Source organism: Siphateles boraxobius, unplaced genomic scaffold (genome assembly GCF_051911475.1).
Source record: "Siphateles boraxobius isolate OS27281-9 unplaced genomic scaffold, OSU_SipBor_1 13, whole genome shotgun sequence".
NCBI lineage: Eukaryota > Metazoa > Chordata > Actinopteri > Cypriniformes > Leuciscidae > Siphateles > Siphateles boraxobius.
This window is the reverse complement of record NW_027508733.1, coordinates 1,213,204-1,231,623: the sequence shown is the minus strand read 5'-3', so window position 1 is coordinate 1,231,623 and position 18,420 is coordinate 1,213,204. Positions and strand designations below refer to the sequence as shown.

Below are 18,420 nucleotides of genomic sequence, written 5' to 3'. Positions count from 1 at the left end.
GGGGATAGGCTGTGTGGTCATCTGATGTTTGATTGGTGTTGATGTTATATGCAAAGCATCACCCTGATATCTACAAGAAACCATGCCATACATAATTTGTCAGGCCTGTTTTCAAATGATCTAAGTTGTGTAGTTCATATAAAATGAAACAAATAAAGCAGGGATACTTACTTGTCAACCAGAAATGTGGCTAACTCTACATCGGTTTTTAGTTTTTTAAAAACACGTAGCTCCCTCCACTTAGGAAAAGCCGTTCCGATGTTTATCCTCGTTTTATTTCGTGCTCGGTCTAATTCTTTCTTTTTCGCTTGTTTAACGTCATCGTTTTGTTTCCGTTTACATATCTTTGTTGGATGAGCAGGAGCCACTCGAAAAATTTAAAATTTTTGTGGTTTTTCCGCCATTAGCACAGCTGCAGCACACTTGAGTTTGAACGACAGTATGCGCTCGCGCTGTGCAAGAGAGGGATGTGGTCAGCGCGTACATGAGCTTGATTGACACTGCTAAGTAGGGCTGCACGATACTGGTAAAAAATGACATTGCGATATTTTTTTCTTCTGCGATATATATTGCGATATAAAAACAATTTCACCAGATGACTTGAAAAACTCTATTTGGAAAGAATGAATCATTCTAGAATGACTGGGGTGGTTTTGTCATGGAGTAAATCCGCATAGAAACTAATATTAATAGAATATTAACTAATGTAGTTAACTAGAGCTTAATAAATGGAACCTTATTGTAAAGTGTTTCCGATTTGTTGTGTCTCTTGAGTTCGGTGTTGGACAGATCAGTTGTTTTAACCATTCATTGAAGTGAATCGGTTCAAAGGAGTCATTAGTTCGCGAATCGGACGTGTCCTTAACGGACCACGGCACACGTTGTGTGATTATCCCGGCAGATTAGGACATCGCACAAGATTTGTGTCAACACAGAAAATATTTCATCACTGGATAGATTTTTTTGTTGTTTATTGAAAGTGTGGTTTATGTCATCTGAATGTGTGGAACACTTTTCAGAGAAGATAAGGCAAAATTATTGTAATTCACAACCAGCGGTAGTTCAGACAAACAACAACTTAGGTCTTCCGACCTTTTACCATTGTGTATTCTCAAAGATATTCAGTCAACTCAATTCATTAATATGCGCGAGGGAGGGAGAGAGAGCAAGACAGTTTGAATACGGTGAGAGTGCGCGCGCATACTCCCGCGACCGGGGCTTTCACTCCCTCTGCTCGTTCACTCAGTTAAACAAGCGCAGCAGTCTTGCGCTTGATGTTTAAACTGACAGGACTTGCAAATTGATAAACTCTCACTCTATGATGGTTAAACTTTGCAATTAATCCGTGAATCACAAGCGTTAAGGGCCGCGGAGCAGCTGGCCCGTGGCCTACTGATCATGAATCACGGATCAACTACGATCCCCACTTGACATCGCACATCCTGCGATGTGACTATCGTGGATGCGCACATCGCGATATCGATGCTAAAACGATACATTGTGCAGCCCTACTGCTAAGACATTCCTCCTGGCTCTGATTGGTTGTTTCTGACCGGGAGCGGTGTATTTCTGCAAATGGCAATAGGACCACAGGGAGGAGCCAGAGGAGCTTGATTTTTTTCACAGATTATCTGTCTCATATTCTACTGTCAGTACATAATGACAGTTTTAACAAATATGTAAAAAATACATTTTTTTCAAAAGTTACCAACAGCAGCTGTAAAGACCAAGACAGCGATAAATGTTTCTACCCCTATAAAATTTCCTCACAGATCAAAACTTACAAGTTTGAGATTATACATTCAATAACACTACATTATCACTCTCAAAATGAAACATGACAAAATCGTCCATGTTTGAATGATTTCAACATTTTCCTCAGATGTTCGTTTCGTAAATCAGTAAATTAAATTAGTCTACAGACGCCAAAAAAGACGGACATTTGGCGCTTTATCCGATGAAAACAATTCAGAAATAACCCTGTAAATGTCGCAGAAACAAACTGTGTAAAGTGTATTTTATGGATGTGTAAATACGCGCAATATCTGAACTGCAGAACTCACCTCAGAAGACACAACAAACGCGCTGAACAAAGAAGGAAACTACTGATGACGTCAGCGCGGTGATGACAAATAAACGCGCCAAACTACTTATACAAAATTACATTTATAACATTCACAAAAATAACGCGAAAAGTTCATGTAAACAAAAATTAGATCTCAGTCATGTGTAGGTTGAAAAATAATTTGTTAGACAGTTAAATAATTTATTTAACCCTCAAGGGGCCTTACAGACAAATGTGGGCAAAATAGTTTCCTCTATCTGAGAGACACAAGACTTGGCTACTTTTCACAAGTTTGACACCTGAACACACACGCAATTTTTTTTAACTCGATTAAAAAATGTTAAGTGGTTGAAAAAACTTAATTTGTCTTTCATGGACAAAAGTGGCCACATAGGAAATTAATGGGAAATACAATCATTCAGAGCATTTTTTTTATATGTCAACAGTGATGAGCCATAGACTAGTGGTTCCCAAACGTGAGCCAAGGCTAAGGGATCGTGTACAGTAAGACAATTGAAATTTTTATATACAAAAGAAACTTTGGTAACACTTTATAATAATGGTCCGTCATTAGCTACTACTATTAACTAATCTTGAAGAAAGCTCAACTAATCAATCAGTATTATCGAATTGAGGAGATAGTGCCTTATTAGGTAATCAATAATTACTTAATGAGATTAGCCTCATTAATATATACTAACTGACAAATTATAAAGAACATTATTGTGTGTCTATGAGGAAATTAGTCATCATTTTTATTCTGAATATACTCATAAAATGCATAACTAATTACTCAAGTGTTACCTAGTCACTATGCAGGAACTACTAGTGATCTGGACCATTATTTTAAAGTTAAAACCATATTTTGACTCGAGGCCCACAGAGAAGGAAATGAATAGTTGAAATAAAGTTGTTATTTTTGTTGTTTCTTGCGCACAAAAAGTATTCTCGTCATAGCTGTCAACATTGAACATTGAAAATAAGGGAGATTTCCCGGAATCCATCCCCAAAATAAGGGATTTTTTTACACGATTCTTACCCACAAACTTTTTTAAAAAAAGCACTAATCATTAACAGTCTAAAGAGTTTATAACTACATAGGCCTACATATAGTGTGAGAGAGAGACGTGTGTGTGTATATATGAGAGAGAGAGAAAGAGAGTGTGTGTGTGTGTGTGTGTGTGTGTGTGAGAGAGAGAGAGAGAGAGAGAGAGAGAGAGGTAGAGAGAGAGAGAGGTAGAGAGAGAGAGAGAGAGAGAGAGAGAGAGAGAGAGGTAGAGAGAGAAGGAGTGTGTCTGTGTGTGTGTTAGGGGTGTGACCGTAACCGTGAGACCGACGGTTATAGCTGAACACCGTAATTAGAACTCTATAACCGCCAAAACCGTTTTATTAAAATATTTTTTACAAAAAATGTTTTATCATAGAGAATGTTTAACTACTAATATCAGCTTACGAGGGAAACGGAGGCGGAGTTAGTGGTGCTTCGGAAGTTCGGAGGCTGCTGCAGGAGATGATTCGGGAGAGGTCTGTACCAATCAGCGCACGCTGACACGGAGTTAGGGTCAAGCTTTGTTTATAGCATGGTTTATACTCGACGCGTCTGTACGAGCGCGGCAAAAATGATGTGTTGGGTGCGCAAGACCCGCAAGACCCCATTTCGCTTTGCTGTGTGCACGGCTTTTCTTTGTAACAGCGCGCACGGCGCCGCATCCGAGGATGAACGACTTCAAGCCGAATCTGCCCGAGCTTGTACGTCTCACACAGTCAGAGCGTAAAAATACGGGATATTTTACGGGAAAATACTAAAACGGGAAGACAGCGGGAAAAGAGCTAAAATACGTGAGAAACCCGGAAAAAACGGGAGGGTTGACAGCTATGATTCTCGTCGCTTGATAAACTTAAGATTGAGCCACTGTAGTCACTTGGACTATTTTAACGATGTCTTTAATAACTTTTCGGGGAACAAGTGTCAATCCCTTAGAAGCCTATGGAGGAGTGATCCAGCTCTCAGATTTAATCACAAATATCTTAATTCGTGTTCAAAGATGAACGAAGATCTTACGGGGTTGAACAACATGAGGGAGAGTAAATACTGACAGAATTTACATTTTTGGGTGAACTATCCCTTTAAGTTTATAGTTTCTCTGCTTTAATGTGAATTGATGAGAAATAAGAACAGAGATAGTGTTTTCTATTTTATTTTTGAATGTATTCTTTATTAAGAGTTTTGTCCACTATATGTTCATGATCACTTTGAGAAAATGTAATGCGCAGCAGAGTCTCACATCTCTCGCTGCTGACTTCTGTGCAACGTTGATGAACTGTATTCAAACCAGCCTTTGGTCGTGTTTGTCCCAGTTTTGTCTGTCCCAGAAAAGAGAAATCTTCAGTGACCGTACACCTGCTCTCAGCGTGATTCGTTCCACATAAACAAACAAACACAGCCACATAAATAATGAATATTGAACATAATTTGAAACTCTTATTGCTCATAACCAGTGTTGGGGAAAGTTACTGTAGTGGAAATTTTAATATTCATTGATCAGTAATAGATATTGCAAAGGAATGCAACATGTTTTTCTCATTGACTCTGGCTGTGTCCAAAATCACATACTCTAGAGTAGGTATTTATTCTGAATAAGTATTTACTTCATGACCACTAGAAATATTTTCTATATAGTATGAATACTAGGGAAGTGATTTCGGACGAAACATCCTGAAATTACTTTAGATACTTTCATTGTACTTCTGCCTAATATTATCTTATCTTGAGGACCACATAAGTTAAAAATGGCTCATCATACCCCACTCTCCCATGTTTTAAAACTGTGCTAAATACCGTGAACCTCAGAAGACTCAACATTGACTGAAGGAACGCGCTAGTGATGACATCATCACCGCAATGCGAAGTCAAAAACGCACCAAATTTTGTTTACAATGGCAAAATATCAATAAGTCAACAGATCAAACAAAACAAGGATATTTCATTGCTTTTAGATGGAACTAAATCTATGCATTTATTTATTCTTTATGCAAGAAGAATCAACAGACAATAAAAGTTTAATACTTGGTTGAAGCAAAAAAAAAGTGGAAACGAATACAACAGGTCTGTCTCTTTATTGACTAACACGATATCAAAGCACCTCAAGACAATAAAACTGAAGGCGGCCAGTTTAATAGATACAGAGGCTAGAGGGTGCACACTGGGGTACGAGCCCGAGACTACCTGGAGGAGCTGGTCTGAGTTCAGTTCAGTGTTGCCAAATGTACGATTAGCCTGAAAGCGTGCATTTTTTAAAACGGGTTTCAAAATGCATGTTTTTGAAAATAATAATGTTAATGTCTCTGTGTAAACTACAAAAACGTGAATTTGTGAAAACGGTGATGTCATGTGTATTACGTGTTTAATCTACAGGCGCGTAGTGTTTCTTTACAAAGTGACATCGCCAACTACTGGCCTGGCAGCAGAATACAGCGCTTTTAATCGCTTTCACAGATCCGAGTGAACTGAGAAACTGAGAAATTGAGAAGTGTACCCTCAAATTGAATATATTTTATTGCTCTGCTGTGGTATTGTGTCACGTTTGATGAGGATGCAGTTTCACACTTGAAAGTGCTGGATCTGAAGATTAACTACTTACTGTGATTTCTTTTCGTATGAATGTGTAGGCAAAATGCTTGACTGAAACTTAATGTACTTAATAATAATAATAATAAGTTTTATTTGTAATGCACTTTACACGTGAAGAACACATCTCAAAGTGCTACAGGTGCACAGGTAAGAACACATAAAAAACAATCAAAGACATAGGAAGATAAAAATTATGTTAAGAAAATGCAGTAACAAATAAATAGGTCTTCAATTTATTTTTAAAAACCTCTATAGGCTGTGGCGCCCTCAGGTGGTTAGGGAGGGAATTCCACAATCGAGGTGCAACCACCTGGAAGGCACTATCTCCCATGGTGCAAAGTTTGGACTTGGGGACCTGGAGTTTATGGCTATCAGAGGAACGGAGGTGACGGGTTGGGGTATGCCTATTAATAAGCTCTTTGAGGTACAATGGTGCGCTACCGTAAACACACTGATAGGTCAGGAGACAGATCTTATAGTCAATCCTGAATCTAACAGGAAGCCAGTGAAGTTTACGAAGGATGGGTGTGATGTGCTCAGATTTGCGCACCCTCATCAGGACCCTGGCAGCGCAGTTCTGAATGTACTGCAGTCTCTGCAGGCTCCTGCCCGGGATCCCGATGAGGAGTGAATTGCAGTAATCGAGCCTGGAGGAGACGAAGGCATGAACCAGCTTCTCTGCATCAGGAAAAGAGAGGGAAGAACGGAGTTTGGAAATATTTCGGAGATGAAAGAATGCAGTCTTACAGATAATTTGGATATGGGTGTTAAATGATAGGTGGGGGTCGAATCGAACCCTCAGGTTTTTTATAGAGGATGTCAGACAAATGTCATGGCCAGCAAATGAGTAAACGGTCAAGGGGAGGGATCGAAGTTGGTGTGGGGTCCCAATGAGGAGACCTTCGGTTTTGGAGCTGTTTAGCTGAAGGAAGTTATCAGTCATCCATGCCCTCGTCTCCTCCAGGCAGACATTTATAGTGGAGAGTGATGATGAATATGATGTGGGGTCCAACCTGACATAGAGCTGAGTATCATCAGCATAGCAGTGGAAAGCAACTCCATGCCCGCTGATCATGTAGCCCAAGGGAAGCATATAAATGGAGAAAAGAGTAGGGCCGAGAACCGAACCCTGAGGCACTCCACATGTAACTGTATGTGGCCTCGACCTGGCTCCCCCCAGGGCCACATACTCAACTCTATCAGTCAGGTAGGACCGGAACCACTCGAGTGCTGTGTGTGAGATACCGGTGAAGTGTTGCAGACGATGAAGTAGGATGGCGTGATCAACAGTGTCGAAAGTGGCTGAGAGATCCAATAGCATGAGGAGAGATGGAGAGCCCTGGTCAGCAGCCACAAGCAGATCGTTTGTTACCCTGACCAGGGCTGTCTCTGCACTATGGCCGGAGCGAAAGCCAGACTGAAATTTTTCATAAATACTGTGTGAATGAAGGTGATTGTGAATTTGGGTGACAATGACTTTTTCAATGACTTTAGTTTGAAATGGGAGGTTAGAAATTGGCCGCTAATTTGATAAAATATCGGGATCGAGGGAGGGTTTCTTAAGCCGAGGGTTGATAAGTGCAGTTTTCAGAGAGATTGGAAAATGGCCAGAATGCAGGGAAGAGTTTACGATGGTGGAAATGAGAGGGCTTAAGAAGATCGTATTTGATTTGATCAGGTTAGTGGGAAAAGGGTCCAGAAAGCACATTGAGGGTCTCATACTGTGTATGAGAGTCTCAACCTGTCCAAGTGTAGGGAGAATGAAATGAGAGAAAATTGGTGCTGAGGTTTGGGGGATGGATGGAATGACATTGCAGGGTGTAAGATTAGAACGGATGGTAGTTATTTTTGTGGTGAATGAATGAAGAAATTTATTGCACTGGTCATCAGTATTGTTTTTTTGCCTCAGGGCAGTCGGACTGAGAAGATAATTTATTGTTAATGATATTGGAATAGTATTGTGACCGTGCCTGACTGAGTAATTTTGAATATGATCTTTGGTGCCCTCTGTAAGCAATTTTATGGACAGTCAATCCAGAGGCAACATAGCGCCTCTCAAGGACCCTCCCTACTTAATGCAAACTACAAAAATGTGAATCTGAGAAAACTGTGAAATCATGCGCATGCATATTCCGTATTCAGTATTTCTTCACAAAATGACTTGAAAGTTCTGGATCTGAAGATAAGCTACTTGCTGTGATTTTACTTTATATGACTGCGTAGAGAAGATAATTGAGTGAAACTCTTCCCACATGCAGTGCAGTGATACGGTTTCTCTCCGGTGTGGATCCTCTTGTGTGTTTTCAGGATTCCTGACCAACGGAATCTCTTGTCGCAGTGTGAACACTTGTAAGGTTTCTCTCCAGTGTGGATCCTCTGGTGCCGTTTCAAATCTACAGTTGTAATAAAAGACTTCCCACACTCAAAGCACACATAAGCTTTTTCACCAGTATGTATTTTCTGATGAACTTTTAAATACTGCAGATGGGAAAAACTCTTTCCACACAAAGAACATGTATGTGGTTTCTCCTGTGAATGAACTGTGAGGTGGCTCTTCAGACCTAAAGCCCTCAGAAATGTTTTGCCACATTTATCACATTTGTGCAGTTTCTCTCCAGTGTGGATGTTCATGTGTTCCTGAAGGTGAATCTGTTGTCCAAAACTCTTCCCACACTGATCACATGTGAACATTTTCTCTCCAGTGTGGATCCTCATGTGAACCTTGAGACTCTCTTTGTATGTGAAACTATTCCCACACTGATCACAAGTGAATGGTTTGTCTCCAGTGTGGATCCTCATGTGAACCTTGAGCGTCTTTTTGTATGTGAAACTTTTCCCACACTGATCACATGTGAATGGTCTCTCTCCAGTGTGGATGTTCATGTGTTCCTTAAGGTGAACCTGTTGTCTAAAACTATTGCCACACTGATCACATGTGAACGGTTTCTCTCCAGTGTGGATCCTCATGTGAACCTCGAGACTCCTTTTGCATGTGAAACTATTCCCACACTGATCACAAGTGAACGGTTTCTCTCCGGTGTGGATCTTCATGTGATCCTTAAGATTCTTTTTGTATGTGAAACTCTTCCCACATTGATCACATTTGTGCAGTTTCTCTCCAGTGTGGATTTTAATGTGTTCTTTAAGGTGAGGCTGTTGTCTAAAACTCTTTCCACACTGATCACATGTAAACGGTTTCTCTCCCGTGTGAATCCTCATGTGAACCAATAAAGTCTTTGTGTGTGTGAAACTCTTTCCACATTGATGGCAGGTGAAATATTTCTTGTCTTTTCTTTTCAATAAAGAAATATTTTCAGCCTGGGAGTGAGTTTTTACTCCAGTTCTGACATGATGATGTTTCTCCTCTTCACTCTCATCATTCTTCAGCATTACATCTGAAACAAAAGTCAAATGTAGGGCTGTCAAGCATCTACATTTTTTAATATAATTAATCGCAAATCAAATTTGAGAAATTACGCCCAAAACATAATTTAAAGTCATTATTGTGTTAAATTAGAAAAGCATCAAATACACATTACAAAAAGTATCTTGAGAAACAATTTTTGTTGATTCAACAGAATTTATTACTGACAAGGGTGAGTAAATTATGACTGAATTGTGTGAACTACCGTATTGTTCCGAATATAAGACGACCCTGATTATAAGACAACCTAGTTCACCCTGATCTCACAAAGCTCTATTATTATCAATACAGCTGACTGCACAATGAATCTTTCATAATGTCTACACTTTGTTTGTTATAATCAGAGGATTTGTCAGCATGCATAATTCAGCACTGAACAAAAACATACTCGGTTACATACGTAACCTCGGTTCTCTCTAGAAGAGGGAACTAGTATTGCGTAAGTAGCTTACGCTACGGGTAAAGTCATCTTTTCTCGAGATATGACACCAAAGAATTATCCTTAATTTTGTATTTGTTGTCAACGCAGTGCAGCAGCTAGCAGACCTAGAGCAGGCTGTCTAGCGTGCTCATTGGCTGCTCTGCGGCTACTGCAGCAGCCTACCCCTGAGCCCAGCGTGGCGTCGCGCCCTCTACGCGTCACAGCCCGCCAGAATGGGTGTGGCTTAGCGTATAAAAGTATGGCTTTTAGTATGGCTGCTTCTCTGGTTTGCATCGACTAAAGCGAAAGTCGCTTGTGACGCAAGCACAGCAGGTTACGCAATACTCGTTCCCTCTTCTAGAGAGAACCGAGGTTACGTACGTAACCGAGTACATTGTCTTACGAGAGGTTCTCTCGTATTGCGTAAGTTGCTTACGCTACGGGAACCCCTTGTCAACGCCCTGCGCGCCAAGCATCCACTTCATGAGTCCCAGGGAAACCCGGGGAACGTAGATAAGTGGGAATCAGGCGGCCAGCAACGCGGAAAAGCACATGCACATAAGCACCCATTGGGAATACAGAGCGGCATTGCCGGTCTATAAAAAGCATAGCAACCCATATAGTGCAGCTCAACCAAGAGAGCTAAGTTACGTGAGAGTAGTCCGCGCACGGTCAGATCTGGGCAGAATATACATCCCACTCATACTGACAGAAGTCTAGCCTGCAAGGCGGGAACTTCCAGGTTATAAAAATGTGGACGGGGAGGCCCAGCCCGCCACCTCACAAATGTCATGAATGGAAATCCCGCTGGACCAAGCCCACGACGAGGCCACGCCCCTAGTGGAATGGGCCCTGATGCCCAAAGGGGCATTGCAGACCTTTAGACACGTAAGCATTTGGTATAGCCTCCACTATCCATCTGGATAGACTCTGTTTCGAGGCAGCGAGACCCTTGGTGTGCCCATCAAACGAAAGAAAGAGCTGCTCCGAGCGCTTAAAGGGGGCGGAGCGCATAATGTAAGCCCTCAGCGCCCTGACAGGGCAGAGGAGACTAACATCGCTCTCACTATCGGATGCTGGCAGAGCCGATAGAGAAATGACCTGCGCTCTGAAGGGAGTGCCCATCACCTTAGGGACATAGCCATGTCTTGGCTTGAGGATGACTTTAGAGTAATTTGGTCTAGACTCAAGACACCCAGCGCTAATGGATAGCGAGTGTAAATCCCCCACACACTTAACTGATGACAGTCAGAAAAACAGTTTTGAGCGAGAGATACTTTAGGTCCACGGAATCTAGCGGTTCGAAGGGGTATGCTTTCAGGGCCTCTAGGACCAAGGAAAGATCCCACATGGGAACCGACGGGGGTCGCGGGGGATTCATCCTCCTGGCTCCTCTAAGGAAGTGGATGACCAGCTCGTTTCTTCCTATTGACTGGCCATGCGTCGACTCAGCGAACGCTGCAACGGCCGCCACATATACTTTAAGCGTGGAGGGGGACCTGCCCCTGTCCAACAGCTCTTGAAGAAAGCTAAGCAACCACGATACACCACATGTTCGTGGGTCCAGATTTCTGTCGGCACACCACTTGAAGAACACAGACCATTTAGACGCGTAGAGCCGTCTCGTAGAGGGAACTCTGGACTGCGTAACTGTGTTCATAACCCCTTCTGGCAAGACAACGGGTATCCGTTTGTTAAGCCTACGTGCAGAGACCAGCGTTCTGGATGGGGATGCCAGAATGAGCCGTGGGCTTGAGTGAGGAGATCTCTCCTCACCGGAATCGGCCAAGGGGCTGTGCGTGACAGCCGCGTCAGCTCCAGGAATCAGATTTGGTTCTCCCTTCGCGGGGCTGTAAGGAGCACCGAGTGGCACGTTTCCCTGATCCTCTTGATTACCTGTGGCAACAGAGAGACCGGAGGGAAAGCATAAAGTGGGTAGCTGGGCCAGATTTGGGCCAGCGCGTCCTCGTTCTTCGAAAAGAACATCGGGCAGTGAGCGTTGTCTTTTGACGCAAACAGGTCGACTTCCGCTTTGCCGAAAAGGCGCCATAGCAACTGGACTGTCTGGGGTTGAAGGCGCCATTCCACTGGGGGAACGTTGTCCCTGGACAGTTTGCCTGGGCCGTCGTTCAGGTGGCCTGGCACATGCGCAGCTCTCAGTGAGCGCAGAAAGTGCTGAGACCATACGAGGAGGCATTCCGTAAGATCGCAGAGATTCCTGGATCTGACACCGCCCTGACGGTTCACGTATGACACCACAGAAATGTTGTCTGATCGGACTAGAACGTGGTGAAGTATGAGCGGGAGAAAGTGCTTCAGCGCGTTCTCGACCGCTATCATCTCCAGAAAGTTTATGTGAAGGCATTTCTCTCGGTCTGACCACAGGCCAAAGACCCATCTGCCCTCGAAGAGAGTGCCCCAACCTAAGTTGGTGGCGTTCGTCGAGATGACCTTTCGGTATGAGACGGCTCCCATCGTCACCCCCGCTGGTAACTGTCGGCCGCTAACCAAGGCTGCAGAGCTGAAACGCAGCTATGAGTCACTCTGATTCGTCTGCAGCCAAAAGCCCAAGGTCGGTGAGGCACCCGAGCATTCAACCAGCATTGTAGCTAGCGCATGCGCAGTAGGCGCAGCTGAAGCACTGCTGCAGCTGATGCCATACAGCCCAGCATTCTCTGTAATGTTTTCAAAGAAGCGAGGCTGCCCTTCTGGAAAGATGTGACCAGGTGTCGCACACGGCACGCGCTGTATCGATAAACGGGCCGTCATAGCCACAGAGTCCAGTTCTATCCCCAGAAAGGAAACTGACTGGGCAGTAATGAGCTCTTGGTCCAGTTGACCGTGAGACCCAGGCTTTCCAGATGACTGAGGAGCACTGTTCTGTGAGATAAGAGTTCTATCTCTGACTGTGCCAGAATCAGCCAATCGTCCAAATAGTTCAGAAACCCACATGCCCTGATTTCTCAGGGGGGTGAGAGCCGCGTGCACTTCGTAAATGTACGGGGTGCTAAAGACAGGCCGAACGGGAGGACGGTGTATTGATATACCTGACCGTCGAAGGCGAATCTCAAGAATGGCCTGTGACAGGGTATTATCTGAATCTGAAAGTAGGCATCTTTCAGATCGAGAGATATAGAAGAATCCCTCGGGCGAATTTGTGCGAGAATTTGTCTGGTCGTGAGCATTTTGAACGGTTTTCTTATGAGAGCTTTGTTCAAATATCTCAGATCTAAGATATGTCCTTCTTGGATACGAGAAAATAGTGGCTGTAAAAGCCTGACTCGCTCAGAGAAGGAGGTATCGGTTCTATTGCCCCTTTGCACAGCAGTTTGGCTACTTCTGCACGGAGTAAATGCGCTACTTCCGCTTTCACTCTCGTCGCGCTCCGTGCTTGAAAGTGCGGGGGCTGGCGAGCGAATTGTAGCGAATAGCCCTGTCTTATTGTGCTCAGCACCCATTCTGATACCCCCGGAATAGCTTCCCATGCTTCCACATGTATAGCTAGGGGCAGAATGGATTCCGGGTTCCGATAGCCGCACTTCGTGGGCTCGGGAAACTGAACCGGGGCTGTGGGCACGGCCCGCGCGCCCTCAGGGCTTGGATACGGCAGCTCGCTGACTGGGGCGAGGTGTTTGTTAGTAAGCGTGAGCGCTCGTAAGCGGGCACGAAAATTACATTCATAACCTGACCGATATGAGGCTGTTTTTGCCATGTGACATAGCGGGCAGCGAGTAGGCGTGGGCACAGGGTTGTGAGCACATTTCCGACATTCAACACTCGAGCGGCATTTGCCAGCTTTATGAGAGTGGGCAAGATATGGGGGGGGGGGGTATAGTGCTTGTGTTTAGGGGTGAACACTGAGATGTAGGCACATTTTCTACACTTAAAACACCAGCGGCATGAGCCGGATAACCAGACATTATACTCTTTTTGAAATTTCTCTGGGTCGCCGTAAAAAACGGCGGTTGTGTGCAGGCGAGCGGGCTGTAATACCGGCTCGTTGTCTGCCAAAAACACTACTGCAGTAGCCTTCTCTAAGGGGACTGACAGGACGAGATATTTTGACGGTGGTCCGGCCGCAGCGGGACTCAGCCGTCTTTTCCCCGTTTGTTGCTGCTAGGAGGGCTTCGCATGCTCGGACTTCAGCGAGACCTTAGGCCGAGGCCCTCAGGGGGGAGGCGGCCTATGACGGCTGGACAAGCTCGACCTAGGGCGGCCACCCTGTCGTAGTTTGCGAAGAAGGAGGCGGCTGGGCTTGACGCTGGATAGTGCTTCGCGCAGGAGGCTGGTCATGCGAACGGCCTGCAGCTGAGCTAGAGCTTCGAGGCAGGAAGAGGTTCATGGCCTGCGAGGTCTTTTGTACTTCGGAGAACCGGTCGACGATCCCGTTAACCGCTGGGCCGAAGAGACCTGTGGGGAGAGCGGTGCGTTGAGTGTGTTTGTACTTGTTTTTGCTTATCGTATCCCATCTCATGTATATAAAACAAAAAAGCCTGCACACTGCTGCATAACAAATAGATATTTTATTTGTTGTGTTAAAGCATTGATCTTTCTTTTGCTGTAGATATTTTACATTTCAAAATATAAAGCAAATGTTAATTATTACCCGAATGTAAACAAAAAAAAAACACCAAAAAGAACCGATAAGAATACCGCTAAAGTTCCCGGATCGGTAAGAGGAGTAATACCGTTAAAACCTTAATGATACCCATCCCTAGTAATGATGCAGTATAAAGTGTTAGCGGTCACCGTTCAAAGTCATATGGGTTTGGGCACCATAATACATCTAAAAAATGCATTAAAACATCTCGACACCGCTTTAACTTGGCACGAAGTTCTGGAAAAACTGTGCCCAGATCTTTTCCCCTCCCTTCTCACCTGTTTAACGGTGATTGTGTCGACTGACCTGAAGGAAACCACTCAAATGTTGGTGGAGGAAACTCAAACTATTGAGGATGTGCTACAATTTGACCCTAAAGTCAAAGTGGTTTCTTTTAAATTGAAATTTCAAAGTGAGCCACCACCACTGGCCTTTTTTTTAAAACCAAAAATGTGTTTTAGGTGGACGGATCAATACAGTACACAGAACATGTAAGACGTTGGAAATTAACAATGTCTTTTCTGTTAACCAAATGCTTTTTAATATTCGCTATTAATTCAGTGCAAGTGAACAAGCGCTCCGTTATTTGTTGCTTAGTGACGTGTGTGTTCAAGTAAGCCAGAAATGCGCAGATTCTACGCAATACGCTGTATTTAATATATCATGAGTACTCACGAGTTGCGTATTTGCGCAAAATCCGTGGAGATTTGGCTTACACGAACTTCCCCAGCAAAGTGAGTAAACATAGAAACACTCCAAATTGGCCCGTAATTTGACAGCGTTACCCGCAAAAGTTAATTTTTACCCTTATTTGGCGGGTTGGAGGGTGTTAATTTCAATCCCTGAATGTTGCACTCCTGTTTGTCATTGTGCACGAAACTTCAAGCCAATAAATCATCAGAAATATTGCTGACTTGTGCGTCTCAAGCGCCCTCTTTATGTTAGTCCTAATGCCTGTTAGTTGTCTGTGGATTTGCCTTTATTTGGCGAAAATGGAAACGTCTTTAGAGATGGAAAATCGATTTTACAATCGATTCAATGAACACTTATGTCTCAAAAATCGAACAGGATTATTTTTCACAAAAGTGACAGCCCTAAAACGTAACCGGTCTCTGATTTGTAGGTTGCATTGACACCTAGCGGTGGATGCACGATTTGAAGACCCAGTCAGTGACGTCACAATATGCAAAATTGTTTAAATTCATACCTACATAATCACCATGACCAAAATTTTACTTTTTTTTTTTACATTGAATCTTGAAAAAAAAAATAGACCTACCTACCGACCCTTTTTTTTTTTTTTTTTTTGCTGTTACTGCAAACCAAAATATTTTTAAGGATGGCCTCATTCTCCATTCAGCTTTCAAAAACTGTGTAGCCTTCGATTTCGACAGTCAACACAATGAAACTCTCACCAAGAGGATTCAATGTTCCTATTAATAAACTTAAACAGTACATGAATAGATTTTGATGTACAAGTATAGAGGTTTCTGTCCCAGAATGTTTTTCTACTTTACCACAGCAAAGGATGCAAATATTATAGGCCTAATTAAAGGGATAGTTCACCCAAAAATGAGAATTCTGTCATTAATTACTCACCCTCAAGTCGTTTCCAAACCCAACAAGACTTCGTTCATCTTTGGAACACAAATGAAGATATTTTTGTCTGAAATCTGAGAGCGTCTTGTTTTGACTAAACCAGTCATACATAGGATATTACAGTAAAATGTATTGTTCTGTGTGTACAATCTTTCTGGCTAGAAATGACAAAATTTTATAGCATCATCAATTATCCTGACAAGACAAAGAAGAACTTTTCCCGCTCGAGATGCTCTAAGATGATTGGTTCACATACGCGAAGCAGGCGTGAACCCCTCCTCTCTATAAGAGACTGACACAGAAGTTTCTCCGAGAGCACTTTCCCTGTGAGAGGTTTCCGGTCCCATGGCTCCTTAGGGAGCTTTACACCGCGTTTCTTTTCTTTTTCTTTCTTTACTAAGTTTTATTTTCATTTTTCGCCTCTCCCTCCCGAGGGAGATGAACTCTGAACTATTTCCTTGGTAACTTCACGTTCGGTGAACCTTTAAAACTTCCCGCGAGTCTGCTCGCCCCGGAAGACACGAGAGAACAAGCCTATAGCGCCGAAGGACAAACACGCATACGACTCTGCGTTCCTCAGCAACACAAAGAGAACCATACGCATTCGCAAGTATAGTTTATTGATTTGATTTGATTGATGTGATTTCTTGTTGCCGCTCTAAGGGTTACGTTGTCTGTGATTTTTGCCATGCTGCGATCACCCCGGTGATCTCTCTCATCCTGACCGTTAGTTTCACTTTCTCATCCTCTATCTCTCTCTCTCTCTCTCTCTCTCTATATATATATATATATATATATCTATATATATATATCACTCTCTCTCTCTCTCACTCAATCTCTCTCTCTCTCTCACTCCCGTTGTTATTCGTTTGTCTCGTTAGTTTTACTGTTTATTGTACATACATGTATCCCGGGTTTAAATGTAGGATTCTGTATCCGTAGTTTCATTTTATTAAAACCATTATATTCATGATTGCTAATTGTCTAAAGTGCTCATATTTACAAAGTCAATGAAATGTTCGACCCTTTAGCTTCAAAGCTTTACAATTCGTTACTATTTCAGTAACCTAAATTTTATAATAACAAGAAGGTGATTTTTCATGGCCAGAAAATAGCTTTTTTGGAATTATAAGGAAGAGATCATTTTTGTTGAAAATTGATAAGTTAATCTTACGCCCATTTTCCTGGACAAACAGATTGTTCGACAACTGAATTAATTCCATTTAAGGTTATCTCATATAATCGATCTGTAATAAGACTATTGATATATTAATGACGAACCATAACCCATTATGGTGATCATTCATGTATACAATCGATCTATTTTCAGCTTCGATAATTTAACCGTAATATGCAATATATTAATCATTCATGATTAATTATTAAATTCCCTATATATAATTTGAGCTAATTTAATGTAAGACTCATTGTCGCTACAGTGTTCTATGTTTGCTTTTCTGCAATTGCATGCTGACACAGAAACAAACATGCAATTTTAGGGTCCATGACGTTCCTACGGGTAATAGTCTACGATGATTTTCTTGTGAGAGGCGTGATTCATATGTTGAATGAAACACTTGATACTGTGGACGCATAGATAGTACGCCAGTAGAACAAACAACAACATAATTACTATTTCCTTTATCCACAGCCAGGGTTTCCCAATCAAGTTTCCGAACCATGAAGAATTACCTTCAGTCATCTGGTGTAATTTTGCTGAAACATCAAGAATGTCTTGTTGGATTTTGTTCAAGTTCTCTGTTGGATCCATTAACCTGGTGCAGCACTCAGGTCCGATGATGGTGCAGGCTCCTCCTTGTGTTGAATCCAAGGCCACTCTGTTCTGTAAGATCATTATCTTGTGCGAAGCGAGAGTGTCTGTCATGTTACTGGTACGACAATCTTGATCATGTTGAAGGATGACTGAAGGTTTCGTATGTGAGTCTCTGCGTTGTGTATTTTTTTCTTTTTCTTTTCTTTATCCTTTTGTGATAGTTGGCTCGGAAGTGGGTCAAGTTGTTTCTTGAGGTTTTCTTGTGGCTTCATATACGCAGATGACGAGGTCAGTGCGTATGGGTCTCGGGAAGTCATCAGTGGTATCTGCACAGAGTAAGAAAGAAAACAAAAGACAGGAGAGCAGTATTTGTTCTAGGGTTGTACTTTTCTGAGTCTGCTCGACAGTAGAGCAGTATTGGTTCAAACACTAGGGTGGTAAATTTTCCGAGTCTGCTATTGTTGTTCCATCTTTCCCTATTTCTTAAACCTTTGACACCTAAGGAACAGTGAGGTAAGGATGGACTAGGATAGGGCCTATGAGGGAATCTTCACCGAAGGGTTGGCCCCCGACGCCTGTTGCAATCGGTTCTTCCCTCGGCTCCTCACTGGTTCGTGTCCTATCCTATCCCTGTTGGAGCAGGAACAACCTTACAGTGTGACACATGAGTCCAGGTTTTCCTTCCCTGACACAATACTGCAGCTGCTGTAATCAACATCACTTGATGTGGCCCATGTCACTTTGGTTCTAATGGAGGAAACGTCTTTGTACAGATCAATTATTGATTCAGGAGGCATCATTTTCTTCTGTGCTGCACTACCTGAACACACTTGTACAGTTGCATGGAAACAAGCCTGTTTAGCTGCAATATCAGCAAGAGCATTACCTTTAGCTTCCGTAGCATTA

General features: G+C 42.9%; 1 protein-coding gene and 1 pseudogene across 2 annotated transcripts in view; both read right to left on the bottom strand.

Annotated features, from left to right (window-relative positions):
• The window catches only part of LOC143735702 (uncharacterized), an 87,057-nt gene that overhangs the window by 28,954 nt on the left and 39,683 nt on the right, over positions 1 to 18,420 (bottom strand). The gene's annotated exons all lie outside the window — the stretch shown is intronic.
• The window catches only part of LOC143735704 (uncharacterized), a 224,720-nt pseudogene continuing 214,136 nt past the window's right edge, over positions 7,837 to 18,420 (bottom strand). Inside the window, exon 4 of the transcript XR_013203284.1 lies at positions 7,837 to 9,091. The product of XR_013203284.1 is annotated as an uncharacterized LOC143735704 (transcript). The remainder of the gene's footprint in view (positions 9,092 to 18,420) is intronic.